This window comes from Symphalangus syndactylus, chromosome 8, assembly GCF_028878055.3.
Source record: "Symphalangus syndactylus isolate Jambi chromosome 8, NHGRI_mSymSyn1-v2.1_pri, whole genome shotgun sequence".
Taxonomy (NCBI): Eukaryota; Metazoa; Chordata; class Mammalia; order Primates; family Hylobatidae; genus Symphalangus; species Symphalangus syndactylus.
This window is the reverse complement of record NC_072430.2, coordinates 15,325,091-15,345,803: the sequence shown is the minus strand read 5'-3', so window position 1 is coordinate 15,345,803 and position 20,713 is coordinate 15,325,091. Positions and strand designations below refer to the sequence as shown.

Here is a 20,713-nt window from a genome sequence, read left to right as displayed (position 1 = left end):
GTATTGGCTATTAACATTCAGCTCCTCATTGCTAATGCAACTTTCTGCAGCTGGCTCGAATTCCTCCCCAGAAAATGGGTTTTTCTTTTCTATACGGTCAGGCTGCAAATTTTCCAAACCTTTATGCTCTGCTTCCCTTTTAAACACAAGTTCCCATTTCAAACCATCTATTTCTGAATGCATGTAACTGAACACTTTCAGAATAAGCCAGGTCACATCTTGAATACTTTGCTGCTTAGAAATTTCTTCCACCAGATATCCTAAATCATCTGTCTCAAGTTCAAAGTTCCACAGATCTTTAAGGCAGGGGCAAAATGCCACCAGTCTCTTCGCTAAAGCATAGCCTGAGTGACCTTTACTCCAGTTCCCAACAGGTTCCTCTTCTTCATCTGAGACCACCTCAGCCTGGACTTCACTGTCTATATCACTATCAACATTTTGGTCAAAACCATTCAACAAGTCTCTAGGAAGTTCCAAACTTTCCCACATCTTCTTGTCTTCTTCTGAGCCCTCCAAATTGTTCTAATCTCTGCCCATTACTCAGTTCCAAAGTCACTTACACATTTTCAGGCTATCTTTTTTTTTTTTTTTTGAGACAGAGTCTCACTCTGTCACCCAGGCTGGAGTGCAGTGGTGCAATCTTGGCTCACTGTAACCTCCACCTCCCAGGTTCAAGCAATTCTTGTGCCTCAGCCTCCCAAGTAGCTGGGGTTACAGGCATGGGCCACCACCCCCAGCTAATTTTTTTTTGTATTTTTAGTAGAGATGGGGTCTCACCATGTTGCCCAGGCTGGTCTCAAACTCCTGAGCTTAGGGAATCCATCCACCTTGCCCTCCCAAATTGCTGGGATTACAGGCATGAGCCACTGCACCCAGCCTCAGATTATCTTTATAGCAGTGCCCCAGTTCCAGCACCAATTCTGTGTATTAGTCCATTTTCACACTGCTATAAAGACACTACCTGAGAGTGGGTAATTTATAAACAAAAGAGGTTTAATTGACTCACAGTTCCACATAGCTGAGAAGGCCTCAGGAAACTTACAATCACGACAAAAGGCAAAAGGGAAGCAAAGCTGGTCTTGCCACAGCAAAGCAGAAGAAAGAGCGAAGGAAAAACTGCCACTTTTAAAACCATCAGATCTCATGAGAACTCCCTCAGTATCACGAGAACAGCATGCGGGAAGCTGCCCCCACCATCCAATCACCTCCCACCAGGTCCCTCCCTCAACATGTGGGGATTACAATTCAAGATGAGATTTGGGTGCGGACACAGAGCCAAACCATATCAGTGCTAGTGAAGGTGCCTGAGAAGGGATGTGACATGATCCAGCCCATGTAGAGGACAGTAACTGGTAACCACAGGCAGAATTCATTAGAGAAGGGAATCAGGTAGGAAATCATCAGAGATATGGGATCATTTAAAACAACTATTGATCCTCCAACTGGGTACCCCAAAAGGGTAACTAGGACGATGCTATGATGGAGGAAGATGAAACAAAAAAGCAGTTTCCCCAGTAGAAGCATCCATAAAGTCCATGGCAGTGAGTAAAGAGTGCCACCACTTGCTCACAGTATGTTGAGTGAAACACAGATGCAAAACTAGGTTTAGTATAATTACATATGTGTCAATGAAAAAAATGCACAGAGGCTGGGCACGGTGGCTCACACTTGTAATCCCAGCACTTTGGGAGGCTGAGGTGGGTGGATCACTTGAGGTCAGCAGTTCAGGACCAGCCTGCCAGCCTGGCCAACATGGTGAAACCCCATCTCTACTAAAAACACAAAAAATTAGCCAGGCGTGGTGTTGCATGCCTGTAATTCCAGCTACTCAGGAGGCTGAGACACTAGAATTGCTTGAACCCAGGAGCCTTTGCGATGAGCCAAGATCACGCCACTCCACACCAGCCTGGGTGACAGAGCAAGACTCTGTCTCAAAAACAAAACAAAAAACAAATTTAAAAATGCATACAAAAGAGTGGAAACATATACACAAAATGAGAACAATAATTGCCTTTAGGAGATGGGATTATAAATTTTTTTAACTTTCCTTTCTCTTGTTTACCTGCACTTGCTAAGGTTTGTGCAGTAAATATTTTACTTTTGGAGTCAGTTAAGTTTTGAAAAAAGCAGAAAAAGCCCACAACTGTAACAGGTTCTTCCTCTCCATAGCAAAGCTGATTCAAACAGCAGTTTTTGAACACAGTAGTATCATGCTGGTTGGTATCGTCTCAGTAGCAGAATGAGAACACAAAATCATCCAGGGCAATAGGAGCAGCAATGTGTAGCAGAGAAAATAGCCCAAGTCAAATTTATGTCCAGCCAAGACCACTAATGAAAGCTGAAAACTAGCATCCCTGCTTCCTCTGCCCACCCCATCCCATTCCACCTTCATATGCATTAGCCCCCACCCATTAGCCAGAGCATTCCTTTGATGGCTTAAGTTAGATGTCGTCTATGCCCCAGGGCCTTTGCACCAGCTGGTCCTCAGGTGCCAGTGCTCTCTCCCAGCGTCTCACATGGCTGACTCCCTTGTCAGGTTCCAGTTCAAATTTACCTTCTCAGAGCAACCTTCCCTGACCATCGTAGCTAATATAGCCAACACCCTCTAGCAGGCACCCCATAGAGTCTAATCCAGCTTTGTCCATAGAACTTTCTGTGACAATGAGACTCTTCTGTGTCTATGCTGTCAACTCGCCACATGTGGTTATAAGCACTCGAAATATGGCTAGTGTTAACTAAACATGGAATTTTACATTTTATTTCATTTTTTATTATATGTTAAGTTCTAGGGTATATGTGCACAATGCACAGGTTTGTTACATAGGTATACATGTGCCATGTTGGTTTGCTGCACCCATTAACTAGTCATTTACATTAGGTATTTCTCCTAATGTTATCCCTCACCCTGCCCTCCACCCCACAACAGGCCCTGGTTTGTGATGTTCCCCACCCTGTGTCCAAGTGTTCTCATTGTTCAATTCCCACCTATGAGTGAGAACACATGGTGTTTGGTTTTCTGCCCTTGTGATAGTTTGCTCAGAATGATGGTTTCCAGCTTCAACCATGTCCCTGCAAAGGACATGAACTCATCCTTTTTTGTGGCTGCATAGTATTCCATGGTGTATATGCTCCATTTTCTTAAACCAGTCTATCACTGGTGGACATCTGGGTTGTTCCAAGTTTTCATTATTGTGAATAGTGCCGCAATAAACATATGTGTGCAGGTGTCTTTACAGTAGCATGATTTATAATCCTTTGGATATATACCCAGCAATGGTATCTCTGGGCCAAATGGTATTTCTAGTTCTAGCTCCTTGAGGAATTGCCACACTGTCTTCCACAATGGTTGGACTAGTTTACACTCCACCAACAGTGTAAAAGCATTCCTATTTCTCCACATCCTCTCCAGCATCTGTTGTTTCCTGACTTTTTAATGATTGCCATTCTAACTGGTGTGAGATGCTATCTCATTGTGGTTGGTTTTGATTTGCATTTCTCTGATGACCAGTGATGATGAACATTTTTTCATGTGTCTGTTAGGTGCATAAATGTCTTCTTTTGAGAAGTGTCTGTTCATATCCTTTGCCCATTTTTGATGGGGTTGTTTGTTTTTTTTCTTGTAAATTTGTTTAAGTTCTTTGTAGATTCTGGATATGAGCCCTTTGTCAGATGGGTAGATAGCAAAAATTTTCTCCCATTCTGTAGGTGGCCTGTTCACTCTGATGGTAGTTTCTTTTGCTGTGCAGAAGCTCTTTGGTTTAATTAGATCTCATTTGTCTATTTTGGCTTTTGTTGCCATTGCTTTTGGTGTTTTTGTCATGAAATTGCACATGCCTAGGTCCTGAATGGTACTGCCTAGGTTTGCTTCTAGGGTTTTTATGGTTTTAGGTCTAACATTTAAGTCTTTAATCCATCTTGAATTAATTTTTGTATAATGTGTAAGGAAGGGATCCAGTTTCAGCTTTTTACATATGGCTAGCCAGTTTTCCCAGCACCATTTATTAAACAGAATCCTTTCCCCATTTCTTGTTTTTGTCAGGTTTGTCAAAGATCAGATGGTTGTAGATGTGTGGTGTTATTTCTGAGGCCTCTGTTCTGTTCCATTGGTCTATCTCTCTGTTTTAGTACCAGTACCATGCTGTTTTGGTTACTGTAGCCTTGTAGTATAGTTTGAAGTCAGGTAGCGTGATGCCTCCAGATTTGTTCTTTTTGCTTAGGATCGTCTTGGCTCTTTTTTGGTTCCATATGAACTTTAAAGTAGTTTTTTCCAATTCTGTGAAGAAAGTCATTGGTAGCTTGATGGGGATGGCATTGAATCTATAAATTACCTTGGGTATTATGGCCATTTTCATGATATTGATTCTTCCTATCCATGAACATAGAATGTTCTTCCATTTGTTTGTGTCCTCTTTTATTTCATTGAGCAGTGGTTTGTAGTTCTCCTTGAAGAGGTCCTTCACATCCCTTGTAAGTTGGATTCCTAGGTATTTTATTCTCTTTGTAGCAATTGTAAATGGGAGTTCACTCATGATTTGGCTCTCTGTTTGTGTGTTAATGGTATAAAGGAATGCTTGTGATTTTTGCACACTGATTTTGTAACCTGAGACTTTGCTGAAGTTACTTATCAGCTTAAGGAGATTTTGGGCTGAGAACAGTGGGGTTTTCTAAATATACAATCATGTCATCTGCAAACAGGGACAATTTGACTTCCTCTTTTCCTAATTGAATACCCTTTATTTCTTTCTCTTGCCTGTTTGCCCTGGATAGAACTTCCAACACTGTGTTGAATAGGAGAGGTGAGAGAGGGCATCCCTGTCTTGTGCCACTTTTCAAAGGGAATGCTTCCAGTTTTTGCCCGTTCAGTATGATATTGGCTGTGGGTTTGTCATAAATAGCTCTTATTATTTTGAGATACATTCCATCAATACCTAGTTTATTGAGAGTTTTTAGCATGAATGGGTTGTTGGATTTTGTCAAAGGCCTTTTCTGCATCTATTGAGATAATCATGTGGTTTTTGTCATTGGTTCTGTTTACGTGATAGATTGCATTTATTGATTTACATATGTTGAACCAGCCTTGCATCCCAGGGATGAAGCTGACTTGATCGTGGTGGGTAAGCTTTTTGATGTGCTGCTGGATTCGGTTTGCCAGTATTTTATTGAGAATTTTCACATCGATGTTCATCAGGGATATTGGTCTAAAATTCTCTTTTTCTGTTGTGTCTCTGCCAGCCTTTGGTATCAGGATGATGTCGGCCTCATAAAATGAGTTAGGGAGGATTCCCTCTTTTTCTATTGATTGGAATCATTTCAGAAGGAACGGTACCAGCTCCTCTTTGTACCTCTGGTAGAATTTGGCTGTGAATCTATCTGGTCCTGGACTTTTTTTGGTTGTTAGGCTATTAATTATTGCCTCAATTTCAGAGCCTGCTATTGGTCTATTCAGGGATTCAACTTTTTCCTGGTTTGGTCTTGGGAGGGTGTACGTGTCCAGGAATTTATCCATTTCTTCTAGATTTTCTAGTTTATTCTCTGATGGTAGTTTGTATTTATGTGGGATCTGTGGTGATATCCCCTTTATCATTTTGTATTGCATTTATTTGATTCTTCCCTCTTTTCTTCATTAGTCTTGCTAGTGGTCTATCAATTTTGTTGATCTTTTCAAAAAACCAGCTCCTGGATTCATTGATTTTTTGAAGGTCTGTGTGTGTGTTTGTCTCTATCTACTTCAGTTCTGCTCTGATCTTAGTTATTTCTTGCCTTCTGCTAGCTTTTGAATTTGTTTGCTCTTGCTTCTCTAGTTCTTTTAATTGAGATGTTAGGGTGTCAATTTTAGATCTTTCCTGCTTTCTCTTGTGGGAATTTAGTGCTAAAAATTTCCCTCTACACACTGCTTTAAATATGTCCCAGAGGTTCTGGTACATTGTGTCTTTGTTCTCATTGGTTTCAAAGAACATCTTTATTTCTGCCTTCATTTTGTTATTTACCCAGTAGTCATTCAGGAGCAGGTTGTTCAGTTTCCATGTAGTTGTGTGGTTTTGAGTGAATTTCTTAATCCTGAGTTCTAATTTGATTGCACTGTGGTCTGAGAGACAGTTTGTTGTGATTTCTGTTCTTTTACATTTGCTGAGGAGTGCTTTACTTCCAACTATGTGGTCAGTTTTGGAATAAGTGCAATGTGGTGCTGAGAAAAATGTATATTCTGTTGATTTGAGGGGAGAGTTCTGTAGATGTCTATTAGGTCTGCTTGGTGCAGAGCTGAGTTCAAGTCCTGGATATCCTTGTTAACCTTCTGTCTCATTGATCTGTCTAATATTGACAGTGGGGTGTTAAAGTTTCCCATTATTATTGTGTGGGAGTTTAAGTCTCTTTGTAGGTCTCTAAGGACTTGCTTTATGAATCTGAGTGCTACTATATTGGATGCATATATACATTTAGGATAGTTAGCTCTTCTTGTTGAATTGAATTGATCCCTTTACTATTATATAATGGCCTTTTTTGTCTCTTTTGATCTTTGTTGGTTTAAAGTCTATTTTATCATAGACTAGGATTGCAGCCCCTGCTTTTTTTTTTTGCTTTCTGTTTGCTTGGTAGATCTTCCTCCTTTCCTTTATTTTGAGCCTATGTGTGTCTCTGCACGTCAGATGGGTCTCCTGAATACAGCACACTGATGGGTCTTGACTCTTTATCCAATTTGCCAGTCTGTGTCTTTTAATTGGGGCATTTAGCCCATTTACATTTAAGGTTAATATTGTTATATATGTTAATAGGTGAATTTGATCCTGTCATTATGAGGTTAGCTGGTTATTTTGCCCATTAGTTGATGCAGTTTCTTGCTAGCGTTGATGGTCTTTACAATTTGGCATGTTTTTGCAGTGGCTGGTACCAATTGTTCCTTTTCATGTTTAGTGCTTCCTTCAGGAGCTCTTGTACGGCAGGCCTGGTGGTGACAAAATCTCTCAGCAATTGCTTGTCTGTAAAGGACTGTATTTCTCCTTCACTTATGAAGCTTAGTTTGGCTGGATATGAAATTCTGGGTTGAAAATTCTTTCCTTTAAGAATGTTGAATATTGGCCCCCACTGTCTTCTGGCTTGTAGGGTTTCTGCCGAGAGATCCACTGTTAGTCTGATGGGCTTCCCTTTGTGGGTAACCCGACCTTTCTCTCTGGCTACCCTTAACATTTTTTCCTCCATTTCAACTTTGGTGAATCTGACAATTATATGTCTTGGGGTTGCTCTTCCCAAGGAGTATCTTTGTGGTGTTCTCTGTATTTCCTGAATTTGAATGTTGGCCTGCCTTGCTAGGTTGGGGAAGTTCTCCTGGATAATATCTTGAAGAGTGTTTTCCAACTTGGTTCCATTTTCCCTGTCACTTTCAGGTACATCAATCAAATGTAGATTTGGTCTTTTCACATAGTCCCAAATTTCTTGGAGGCTTTGTTCATTTCTTTCTACTCTTTTTCTCTAAACTTCTCCTCTCACTTTATTTCATTAATTTGATCTTCAATCACTGATACCCTTTCTTCCACTTGATCTAATCAGCTACTGAAGCTTAGGTATGTGTCACGTAGTTCTCATGCCATGGTTTTCAGCTCCATCAGGTTATTTAAGGTCTTCTCTACACTGCTTATTCTAGTTAGCCATTCATCTAATCTTTTTCCAAGGTTTTTAGCTTCCTTAAAATGGATTCAAACATCCTCCTTTAGCTTGGAGAAGTTTGTTATTACAGACCTTCTGAAGCCTACTTCTATCAGCTCGTCAAAGTCATTCTCTGTCCAGCTTTGTTCTATTGCTGGTGAGGAGCTGTGATCCTTTGAAGGAGAAGAGGTGCTCTGGTTTTTAGAATTTTCAGCTTTTCTGCTCTGGTTTCTCCCCATCTTTGTGGTTTTATCTACCTTTGGTCTTTGATGCTGGTTTTGGGGTTTTGGTGTGGATGTCCTCTTTGTTGATGTTGATGCTATTCCTTTCTATTTGTTAGTTTTCCTTCTAAGAGTCAGGTCCCTCAGCTGCAGTCTATTGGAGTTTGCTGGAGGTCCACTCCAGACTCTGTTTGCCTGGGTATCACCAGCATAGGCTGCAGAACAGCAAATATTGCAGAACAGCAAATATTGCTACCTGATCCTTCCTCTGGAAGCTTCGTCCCAGAGGGGCAACCTCCTGTATGAGGTGTCAGTCGGCCCCTACTGGGAGGTGTCTCCCAGTTAGGCTACACGGGGGTCAGGGACCCACTTGAGGAGGCAGTCTGTCCGTTCTCAGAGCTCAAACACCGTGCTGGGACAACCACTGCTCTCTTGAGAGCTGTCAGACAGAGATGTTTAAGTCTGCAGAAGTTTCTGCTGCCTTTTGTTCAGCTATGCCCTGCCCCCAGAGGTGGGGTCTACAGAGGCAGCAGGACTTGCAGAGCTGTGGTGGGCTCCTCCCAGTTTGAGCTTCCCTACTCAAGGGAAGCTTTGTTTACCTACTTTACCTACTCAAGCCTCAGCAATGGCAGACACCCCTCCCACCACCAGGCTGCTGCCTCACAGATCAATCTCAGACTGCTGTGCAAGCAGTGAGCAAGGCTCCATGGGCTTGGGACCCACCAAGCCAGGCATGGGATATAACCTCCTGGTGTGCCATTTGCTAAGACCATTGGAAAAGTGCAGTATTTGGGTGGGAGTGTCCCGATTTTCCAGGTACAGTCTGTCACGGCTTCCTTTGGCTAGGAAAGGGAAATTCCCTGACCCCTTGTGCTTACCCAGTGAGGTGATGCCCCACCCTGCTTCAACTCACCCTCCATGGGCTGCACCCACTGTCCAACCAGTCCCAATGACATGAATCAGGTACCTCAGTTGGAAATGCAGAAACCACCATCTTCTGCGTTGATCACACTGGGGGCTGCAGACCAGAGCTGTCCCTATTCAGCCATCTTGGAATGGAATCTCTCATTTTCACTAATTTAAAAGTAAATGTCTATGTGGCAAGTGGCTAGCATAATAGACAGCATAGGCCAAACCATTACCCACTTGTTTCTGTTTTCATAGCATATCACTGTCTGAAATGATCTTTCTCAACTGTTTACAAATTTACAGTTTGTCTTCCCCCATTAGAATGCAGATTCTGGGCCGGGCGCGGTGGCTCACGCTTGTAATCCCAGCACTTTGGGAGGCAGAGGCGGGCGGATCACAAGGTCAGGAGATCGAGACCACGGTGAAACCCCGTCTCTACTAAAAATACAAAAAAATTAGCCGGGCGTGGTGGCGGGCGCCTGTAGTCCCAGCTACTCGGAGAGGCTGAGACAGGAGAATGGCGTGAACCCGGGAGGCGGAGCTTGCAGTGAGCCGAGACTGCGCCACTGCACTCCAGCCTGGGTGAGAGAGCGAGACTCCGTCTCCAAAAAAAAAAAAAAAAAAAAAAAAAAAAAAAAAAAAAAAAAAAAAAAAAAAAAAAAGAATGCAGATTCTGGGACTGGACCCATCTGTTGTTAGTCATAAGCTAATTTACTGTGAGTTAGAACTCATTTACAAGCCTGTAGCACATGCTGTTACATACCTGAAATTGTAGGAAATTTTCATCTTCAAGTGTGGATTTGATATCTACAAGAGCCAAGAGTAATGTGTGTCAAGTTGCATAAGGTAGAGACTAATATCTGGGTTTACTTCTGTTTAAGAAGACAGCAGCAGTTGGCCAGGCGTGGTGGCTCACGCTTGTAATCCCAGCACTTCAGGAGGCCAAGGCGGGCGGATCACGAGGTCAGGAGATCAAGACCACAGTGAAACCCCGTCTCTACTAAAAATACAAAAAATTAGCCGGGCGTGGTGGCGGGCGCCTGTAGTCAGTCCCAGCTACTCGGAGAGGCTGAGGCAGGAGAATGGCGTGAACCTGGGAGGTGGAGCTTGCAGTGAGCCGAGACTGCGCCATTGCACTCCAGCCTAGGTGACAGAGCAAGACTCCGTCTCAAAAAAAAAAAAAAAAAAGAAGACAGCAGCACCGAACACAGGGCTCATGCCTGTAATCCTAGCACTTTGGGAGGCTGAGGCAGGTGGATTGCTTGAGCCCAGGAGTTCAAGACCAGCCTGGCCAACATGGCAAAACCCCATCTCTACTAAAAATACAAAAATTAGCCAGGTGTAATGGTGCACGCCTGTAATTCCAGCTGTAATTCCAGCTACTCAGGAGGCTGAGGCAAGAGAATCACTTGAACCCGGGATGCAGAGGCTGTAGTGAGCCGAGATCATGCCACTGCAATCCAGCCTGGGTGCCAGAGCGAGACTCTGTCTAAAAAAAGAAGAAAAAGAAAGCAAACTGGCAATGAAGTGAAGTAATAGCAACAAACTAGGGCAATAAAGTCATCAAAACTTATTATTCCAAAAAGATACTCTAAAAATCTGAGAAAAGCACATAGTTATAAAAGGTACATCACCTTCCAAAGTAAAGAACTATTCCTCAAAAAGGAAATTTGTTTGGCCATGAAATTTATAACATTCATTCTAAGAAGGCAGCCTCATTGAATCAGTAATCAAAAGCCTCACAACAATGAAAACCTCAGGCTTAGATGGCATCATTGGTGAATTCTACCAAACATTTAAGGAATTTACACCAACCCTCTTCAAACTCTTCCACAAAATTGAAGAGGAGGGAACACTTCATAGCTCATTCTATGAAGCTAGCATGATACTAAAGTCAGACAAAGACATTATAAGGAAAGAAAACTACAGACCAATATCTCTGGTGAATATCAGTGCAACAAGCCTCAATAAAATACTAGCAAACAGAATTCAATGGCACATTAAAAGGATTATACCCCATGACCAAACGGGATTTATTCTTGGAATGCAAGAATGGTTCAACATACAAAAATCAATCACTGTAACACACTACCTTAACAGAACGAAGGAAAACAACCCCATGATTATCTCAATTGATGCACAAAAGGCATTTGCTAAAATTCAACATACTTTCATGATAAGAAAAAACACCCAATAAACTAGGATTAGAAGGAAACCACCTCAATATAATGAGGGTTGTATATAAACAGCCAACAACTAACACCATACTCAATGGTGAAAGACTGAAAGTTTTTCCTCTAAGATTAGAAATGAGGTAAAGATGCTCATTTTGCCACTTTTATTCAACATAGCACTGGAAGTCCTACACAGAACAATTAAACAAGAAAAAGAAATGAAGGCATCCAAATTGGAAAGGAAGAAGTAAAATTGTTTCCATTTGCAGATGATAAGATTACACACACACAGGGAGAGACACACACACACAAACACATAAAACAAATCCTGTTAGAACTAATCAATGAGTTCAGCAAAGTTGCAGGATACCAAATCAACCCACAAAATCAGTTGTGTTTCTTACACTAAAAATGAAGAATCCAAAAGGCAAATTAAGAAAACAATTCCATTTACAATAGCATAAAAAGAATAAAATTATCAGGAATAAACTTAACCAAGGAGGCAAAAGACTTGTACACTGGAAACTACAAAATGTTGTTGAAAAAAATTAAAGACAACTAAATGGAAATACATCCTGTGTTTATGAATTTGGAAGGCTTAATAGTTAAGGTGTTCATGCTACCCAATGTGACCTACAGATTTAATGAAATTCATACCAAAATCCTAATGGCAGTTGTTGCAGAGGAAAACTCCATCTTAAAATTCATATGGAATCTAAAGGGACACTGAATAGCCACAACAGTCTTGGAAAAGAAGACCAAAGTTGGAGGACTCACAATTCCTGATTTCAAAACATACTATAGAAATCAAAACAGTGTGGTACTGGGATAAAGACAGATATATAGACCAATGTAATAGAATAGAGAGCCCAGAAATAAAATGTCAAATGATTTTTGAAAAAGGTGCCAAGACCAATCAATGGGGAAAGGATAGTCTCTTCAACAAATGGTGCTGTGAAAATTGGATATGCAATGCAAAAGAATGAAGTTGGACCCTTACCCTATACCATACACAAAAATCAACTCAAAATGAACCAAAGACCTAAATATGGGAGCTAATACTGTAAAACTCTTAGAAGAAAACATAGGGGAAAAGCCTCATGACATTGGATTTGGCAACGATTTCTTGGATTTGACACCAAAAGCACAGGTAACAAAAGTAAAAATAGATAAATTGGACTGCATCAAAATTTAAAATTTCTGTGAATCAAAGGATATAATTAACAGAGTGAAAGGCAACCTACAGAATAGGAGAGAAAATATTTGTAGATCATGTATCTGATAAGGGATTAATATCCAGAATATATAAAGAATTACTACAATACAACAACAGCAGGAAGAAAAAACAAATAACCCAATTTTAAAATAGGCAAAGGACTTGAATAGACATTCCTCCAAAGAGGATGTACAAGTGGCCAAAAAGCATATGAAAAGATGCTCAACATCACTAATCATTATGGAAATACAAATCAAAACCATAATGAGATATCATCTCACACCTATTCGGATGGCTACTATTGAAAAAACAAAACATAACAAGTGTTGGTGAGGATGTGAAGAAACTGGAAGCTTGTATATGGTTGGTAGCAATATAAAATGGTGCAGGCTCTATGGAAAATAATATGGAGGCTCCTCAAAAGATTAAAAATAGAATTACCATATGATCCAAGAATTCCACTTCTGGGTATGATACGGTTTGGCTCTGTGTCTCTACCCAAATCTCATGTAAAACTGTAATCCCCACATGTTGGAGGAGGGGCCTGGTGGGAGGTGATTGACTCATGCGGTTGTATTTCCCCCTTGTTGTTCTTGTGATAGTGAGTTCTCATGAGATCTGGTTGTTTAAAAGTGTGTAGCACCTCCCCCTTCTCTCTCTCTCTCCTGCCACCATGCGAAGACATGCTTGCTTCCCCTTCACCTTTCTGCCATGATTGTAAGTTTTGTGAGCCCCCCCGCCACAGCCATGCCTTCTGTACAGCCTGCAGAACTGTGAGTCAATTAAATCTATTTTCCTTATAAATTACCCAGTCTCCGGTAGTTCTTTATAGCAGTGTGAGAATAAACTAATCCAGGGTTATATACCCAAAAGAATTGAAAGCAGGGTCTCAAAGAGATATTTGCACACCCATGTTAATAGTATGGAATGAGACCACTACTTCTGCTGACCTTCCCTTCTTTTCCACACCCCCCATCCCTGTTTCTCTAGTTTATAAGACAGGAGAAAAAGGAGAAAGCAAAAAGTTGGAAAGAAACAGAAGTAAGACAAATAGCTAGATGACCTTGGCGCTACCACCTGGCCCTGGTGGTTAAAATAATAATAATAATATTAAGCCCTGACCAAAACTACTGTGTTATCTGTAAATTCCAGACATTGTATGAGAAAGCACCGTAAAACTTTTGGTTCTGTTAGCTGATGCATGTAGCCCCCAGTCACACTGCCCACACTTGCTCGATCTATTATGACCCTTTCACGTGGACTCCTTAGAGTTGTAAGCCCTTAAAAAGGCCAGGAATTTCTTTTTCAGGGAGCTCGGCTCTTAAGATGCAAGTCTGCCGATGCTCCCAGCCAAATAAACCTCTTCCTTCTTTAATCCAGCGTCTGAGAATTAAATCCTGTTACAATAGCAGCATTGTTCACTATAGCCAAGAGGGGGAAGCATCCAAAGTGTCCACCTACAGATAAATGAATAAACAATACAATACATGAATATTCATACAGTAGAATATCAGCCTTAAAAAGGAAGGAAATTCTGACACATGCTACAACATGGATGAACCTTGAGGATATTACGCTAAGTGAAATAAGCCAATCGCAAAAGGACAAATACCGCATAATTCCACATTTGAGGCACCTGGAGTAGTCAGTCATTGAGACAGAAAGTAGAATGGTGGTTTCCAGGGGTTGGAGAGGGGCAATGAGGAGCGGTCTGGTTGGAACAGATATCAGTGTGGGAAGATGAAATTTCTGTAGGTGGATGGTGGTGATGTTTGCACTTAATGTGAATGTACTTAATGTCTTAGAACTGTACACTTAAAAATGTTAACATGGTAAATTTTATGCTGTATTTTGTCATAATTTTACAAAATTAAAGGCAGTCTCATTAGTTCTCTGTTATAAGTTGGATGCCAGTTCATGCAGAAAGGCAATCTCTTCAGGTCTCCCAGGATGGAGTAGTGACCTGGAAGAGAATCCTGCTCACTGGAGCAGGGCACTGCTCTCTTTTGAAGATGCAGTGGAGGTTGTCTCTTTCTCCACACAAAGGGGAGGAAAGACGACAATGGCAGGGTGTGGGGGGAGAGGCAGTGAAGTGCATTCAGCAAACTGTGGAGTTCCATCCAGATCAAGAAATTCTCCTTAAATGAAGTCTGTGGTACAGTTCTGGCTTTCATGCCCACTGTCTTCTGTGATGCTCTTGGTAACCAGCAGAGAGGGCAGGGCAGGTTGTGTCATATCCGCTTTTCATGAGTTTAGACCAGGCTTCTCCACCTCGGCACTATTATCTTTTGGGCCAGGGGATTCTGTTGTGTGTGGCTTTCCTGTGCATTGTTGGATGTATAGCGGCATCCCTGGCTTCTACCCACTAGATGCCAGTAGCCCTCCCCACCCACCCAGTTGTGACAACCAAAAATGTCTCCAGACATCCCCAATGTCCCTTGGGGGGCAGAATCACCACTGTTTCAGAACCATTAGGTTACAGGTTTTGAGACTCACACAGAGTCTGCACAAACCCAAGTCTTCTAATTCCAGATCTCCCATTCCACCATGACACCAAGTTATTCTCCACCTAAGGCCCACTTGACAACCACTCCTCACCCTTCTCCTCCCTAGAGCAGGACATCAAGGGATGCCTCGCTGGGCTTGCTGGGCTTCCTGGCCCTCTGGCTCAAGTGGGTCAGCAAAATGGGAGCCACTGGTGAGAGCGAGGAGGGGAGAAGCGAGAGGGTGGGATGTGTCTTCACCTGTCTTGGCCTCCCTCCCTGCACACCGATGGGGACTACGACAATGAGTTGGCTACACCAGGCTCTGGCATGACCTCTGCCTCCCCCTGACCAGTGAGGCCTGGGAACAAGGACAGTTCCCATAGCCACAGCCCCCTGCCTGCTTCCCACTCCCTTGTCCCTGGTGTGACCCTTGCATGCCTCTGTGCATTGACCTTTCATTCATTTATTTCCAATTAAACACTTCTGACTGGCTCATCTGTTCCAGCCTGTTAAAACCAATCACCCCAAACTTAGGACAAGAACTAAAAGTCAGCACTTGAACATGCTGCAGCTGATTATCCACACCCTCCCTTCCAGCAAGCTCTCTGCTGCTCTATTGAATACGTCTCCTCTCTCTGAAAGCCCCTAATCCTGCTGGCTAATGCTCTTACGGTGTGCTTCTCCCACCACCTTGGGTTAAGTTATTTCTGTCCCGTCTTATCTCCTCCACTGGACTTAGGGATTTGGGAGGAAAAAAGAAAGGGATTGTATTTCACTCCATTTATATGAAAATGAATTATTTTGTGTTGTTTTTCATTTTTCTTCAATACGTGGATACAAAATTTTATTAAGATATTTTTAGAATTATTTTGAACTTTCACAGTTTTTAGAATAATCTATGACATTTTCAGTTCTGGAAACGTTCACAGATTTCTTTCTACCTTTCGGATCTCATTCGGAAAGTACTCCAGGCACCCGTGGCATTCTTCTCAGCTGTTGGGGACTAACTGGCTCACGGCATTTTTCAAAGCTCTACAGGGGCCAAATAAGATGCCTGGCTTAGTCTAATAAGCTCTCTGGGTGCCCTTGGGCTTGAAAGTACTAACTTTTGGGTATTTTCTTGGACTCCTCAGAACCGAATGGCACCTCACTTCAAATCATGGTCCACTTGTTAAACTTACTGAGTGCTTGATACGTGCCTAGAGTGTGATCCGCACTCTTGATATATGGATAATTAATTCAAATGTAATCTGACTTAACATACTCTCTACTCCAACTCTGAAGGCAAATTTGTAGTGGAAGGAGTCTGGTGCATGAATAAATAGATACAAATTCAGTACGAAATGCGTGTTTCATGACATTTTCATGGAAAGGAAGTGAGGAAAGTTGGGAGGAGTAGATGTGATGAACATCTAGTTTTCAGGGAGGCCTCAGGGATGCCTGAAAGGAAGTCACTACCCAATCCAGGTAGCCCTGGGCCAGGAGAGGTGAGGAGGAGGGGCTGAGCGCCTGGGGGAGCTAAGTGACACAGACAGAGGAGGGCCCATAAGCACACCACAAAGCTGGAGAAAGAGAGCAGTTAAAGAAAGATGGCATAAAGTCAGAAACAAGTCTGAGATGCAACAGTGTCTCGCTCTGTCACCCAGGCTGGAGTTCAGCGGCATGATCACGGCTCACTGCAGCCTCCATCTGCAGTGATGGCGCAAGCAATCCTCCTGCCTCAGCTTCCTGAGTGGCTGGGACCACAGATGCGTGCCACCACGCCCAGGCTGCTCTTGAACTTCTGGGCTCAAGCAATCCTCCCACCTTGGCCTCCCAAAGTGCTAGGATTATAGGCGTGAGCCACCACACCCAGCTAGAATTAGTTTCTTCAAACGCTAGGCACTGAGTAACACAGAATGCCTGAGACATGACCACTGACCCTAGGAAGCTCAGCTGAAAATCCAAGTATGCAAGACTGCCTGGATGCCCAGAAGGCCTAGGAAGGACATGAAGAAACCTAAGCCCACAGGCCGGGGTCTGTGAGAGCCAAGAGAGAAGGCTTTCTGGGCAGGGTGACCAAAGCTGCAGCCTGGCAGGCAGGGCAGCTCCACACCAGCCTCAGAGGAGCAGGCAGGGCCAACTGTGCTGCAGGCATCTTTACAGAGAAGACGCAGGAAGGGCTTCTGAGGGCAGACCCAGGGAAGGGTGCAGGGCTGATTCTCAGTCAAGGGCCATCTTCTCTCTGCCCTGCTCATATGTGCCACTTATGTCATCCAGAGTGAAGCAGTGAACAGTGTGGGGCTGCAGCTGGTGGCTGCAGTGAGGTCAAACACCTCAGTCCTCTGGGAACCTCTCTGATCCTCCAGAGACCTCAGGGGCACAAATTAAGCAATCCAACGTACAGAGAAGACAGACATGGAAAAAGTATGTTTGGGTTTTTAGAGACTGTATTAGTCCATTCTTGCATCACTATATACAAATACCTGAGATTGGGTAATTTATAAAGAAAAGAGGTTTAATTGGCCCATGGTTCTGCAGGCTGTACAGGAAGCATGGTGCTGGCATCTGCTCAGCTTCTGGTGAAGCCTCAGGGAGTTTTCACTCATGGTGGAAGGCAAAGGGAGAGCAGGCACTTCACATGGTGAAAGCAGGCTCAAGGTGTGGTGAGGTGCCACGTACTTTTAAACAACTAAATCTCATGTGAACTCCAAGCAAGAGCTCACTTATCACCAAGGGGATGTCCCAAGCCATTCATGAGGCATCTGCCTCCGTGATCCAAACACTTCCCAGCAGGCACGCCTCCCACATCAGTGATTACATTTCAACATGGATTTGGGTGGGGATAAATATCCTAACTATATCAGGGACCATCTCAAAAAAGTGTCCCACAAGAGCGGGGGTTGGAAGAAAAGGAGTTTTGTGTGATGCCAGCAGTGCCTTCATGAACATGGAATGTGGGGCCATCCTGGAAGAGGTAACCCTCAGCCACACACACACAAGTGTGTGTGCACACACATGCACACCCACATAATGGCTTTATATCCGATCTCAATAGCCTGTCCTGAATCCCTTCTTTTGGGAGCAGGAGCTATAACTATCTTTAGTGTTCCTTTAAATACCACAGCACCCAAGACACTGCATGAAACCCAGTGTGTTCTACGAGTAGTCGGTAACTAACTGTCATTAAAGATGGTCCTCCCTAATGTGGGCAAATGAAGCCAGTCCAATGGCCAGTGAGGTACACATGCAGTTGTACAGGTAATGGTGTTGAGTCAGATTTCTCTGGTTGCTATGGTTTCAAGGTCACTGGATGGTAACTAGGCAGCTTTGCTGGTACCCTGTCCCTATGCTTTCCCTCAAACTCTGACCTGAGAAACCTCTAACCTGACATGCAACTAGTCCTCCATGCTATATTTCCAGTTGCCATCTTGGACACCTCTACCTACATTTTGCGGACACAGCAACGTGTCCCAAACTGGAATCTTGTTCCCTTGCAAACATGCCCTCCACTTGCATCCCTTCCTCATCATTCACTGTGTTGCCCAGACTACAAGCGTGAGCATTCGCCTTTTATCCTCGATTCTGGCTCTCTGTCGCGTCGGCGATCCTTCCCCCTGTTGCTGTGGAGATGCCTCCCTGGCAGGCACCTGAACCATAGCTGGATGCTGATCGCTCTTTCTGCCTCCTGCTTTTACTCCCACCCTCACCTCCTTCTCCACACTCCTGCCACCGATGTCTTCTAAAATGCAAATGTGAGTACATCACTTCCCACTTCAGTATCTGTCAGTGACCCTGAAATGCATTCAAAAAGAAGTACAATATCTTGGCAAGGTCTACCAGTCTCAATTCAGCGTCGTTGTTCCTTCAGTCTCATCTCCGGCCATAACAAAACGTCCTGTGCAGTGCTCTGTCACGCTTCCAAGCCTAACCCCCCTCACCCCAGTCCTGTAGACTTGTCACATGTCATGTCCTTCCGATTGCTGGTTTTTTCTGTTTCCATGCAAGCATGCGAACTGCTTGAGGACAAGGGTAGTGCCTTGCTCACCATGAAATTTCTGGCATCATGCTTTGCACATAGTAGTTATCCAACAAACGTGGGTTGAATGAATGAATTGTATGCAACACCGGATCAGGAGCTATGATACAAGGATTTTGGTGGCACGAGCTTGTCTCAGAGAAGCCTCTAAGCCTCCCTAAGAGTTCATGGCCATAAACCAATAGTTTCAGAGCTACTTCTTTTTGATATGGATATATCCTGGGCTTATTAAATTGATAGCATGTAGTTTATTTTTAAAATGTTATTAAGTTAACTAGGGGCCTCGCTCTATCCTCAAAATCGTTTTGGAGACACCATTAACCCATTTAAATTATTAATAAAAAAGCCATTTATTCCGCACAAATAGTTGTTTGAAACTGGCCTGCTTACCTACAGATATTTGTCTAAGAGCCCGCAGACATTCAGACACCCGCAGACAGAACGTACTTTCTTACTTTTCCCACAACATTCCTCTTTCGATCTTTTTTTCTTACCCCGTCTTTCAGCTTTCTCATTGCAGAACTGCTGAGAATAATGGAATATGCTTTGCCTGGAAACTTCCAAGAACAAAACCCCGTGGGCTAAGAGAACCTGATGATTTTTAAGCTGCCAGTTAAAATGCAGCTCCTTCATCATCACAGGTGAAGCACCAATGCCTCTCGCACGTAAAAATCCGTACGCTCCTAGAGTCTTACTACCTAATGCATTTCTGCAATCTGGGACGCCTGTCATTAGCGTCTTCAATAGTTTTGGGCACGAGGTGGACTGCGGAAGTACTGTATTGAAAAGTTAACGTTTTTCCCTTGGACACCCTCTCCTCACAGCTATTAAGCTAAAAGAAATCAGGTGACTCCCAGTCATCATGCAGAGGTTTCCTCACCATTTATGATCAAGCCAAATTAAAGAATAAAAATAAAATCCTATTGGCGCAGCGGCCACCAAGTCTTTGAAGCCTGGCCTCGGTGGGCGGGGTCGACGCCGGAGGAGAGGGGCTGCACGAGTGGGCGTGACCTCGCGGAAGGAGCTGCGGAGGGCGGGGCCGACTGGGGAGGGGCGGGGCTGTCGGGTGGGTGGGACCTCGCCGCAAGAGCTGCGGAGGGCGGGACCAACCAGGAAAGGACGGGGCTGTCGTGTAGGCGGGATCTTGCGGGAGAAACTGCGGAGGGCGGGACCAACCAGGGAGGGGCGGGGCTGTCGGATAGACGAGACCTCGCGGGAGGAGCTGCGGAAAGCTGAGTTGGTGCGGGAGCGGCTGGCCGAGGGAGGAGCCGGTAAAGGGGAGGGGCCTGTAAGGAGGAGGAGCCGGTAGAGGGGAGGGGCCGGTCGAGGGGAGCGGGCTGGTCGAGGGGAGGGGCTGGTCGAGGGAAGAGGAGGGGAGGGGACGGGCTGGTCGAGGGGAGAAGAGGGGAGGGGACGGGCTGGTCGAGGGGAAGGGACAGAGAGGAGAGGAGGAAGGGGGGAGGGGAGGGAGGGGAGAAAGGGGAGGGAGGGGAGGGGAGAAAGGGGAGGGAGGGGAGGGGAGAAAGGGGAGGGAGGGGAGGGGAGAAAGGGGAGGGAAGAGAGGGGAGAAAGGGGAGGGAGGGGAGGGGAAGGGAGGGGAGGCGGGGCACAGCGGTGTCCCGCGAAACTGCCGCTCGCTCGGTTCCGGGGCCTCCCTGTGCGCCTCAGTGCAAAGCGTGCCGGGCACTCCTGACTGCAGCGAGAGCCGCGGCGGTGAGGGGGCAAGGCCAAGAGGCCACGGTTCGCGTTTTGCCGGCTGCAGAAGTTGTTACCATACATTTCAAATGTGCATTTCCTACGTCTCACGCTCTGTCTTGCGCCTCCACAGCAGGCCACGGCCCTGTCACCGCAGTCGCAGCCACATGCTCCCTTCCCTGACTCGGCTCAGCGCTGCTCAGCGGTCAGCCCCGCGCCAGGAGGCCGCGGCCTGCCTGAGGCCGGCTCGCGGCGACTGGCGACGGAGGGCGGGGGCGTGAACGGGTCGTGCGGAGAGGGTGGGGGAAGCGGGGAGCGTTAGGGCACGTGGGGGCGCGCCGACCAATGGCAGGGCG

At 44.5% G+C, this 20,713-nt stretch overlaps 1 protein-coding gene across 2 annotated transcripts in view; it reads left to right on the top strand.

Annotated features, from left to right (window-relative positions):
• Positions 1-19,747: 19,747 nt before the first annotated feature.
• Positions 19,748-20,713, top strand: part of PPP2R5C (protein phosphatase 2 regulatory subunit B'gamma) — a 169,722-nt gene continuing 168,756 nt past the window's right edge. Inside the window, exon 1 of one of the 2 annotated variants that reach the window (XM_055288138.1) lies at positions 19,748-19,902. The gene's annotated coding sequence lies outside the window, so the exon portion shown is untranslated. Of the gene's footprint in view, positions 19,934-20,713 lie in introns of both variants that reach the window. The other variant, XM_063643877.1, reaches the window with a different exon arrangement.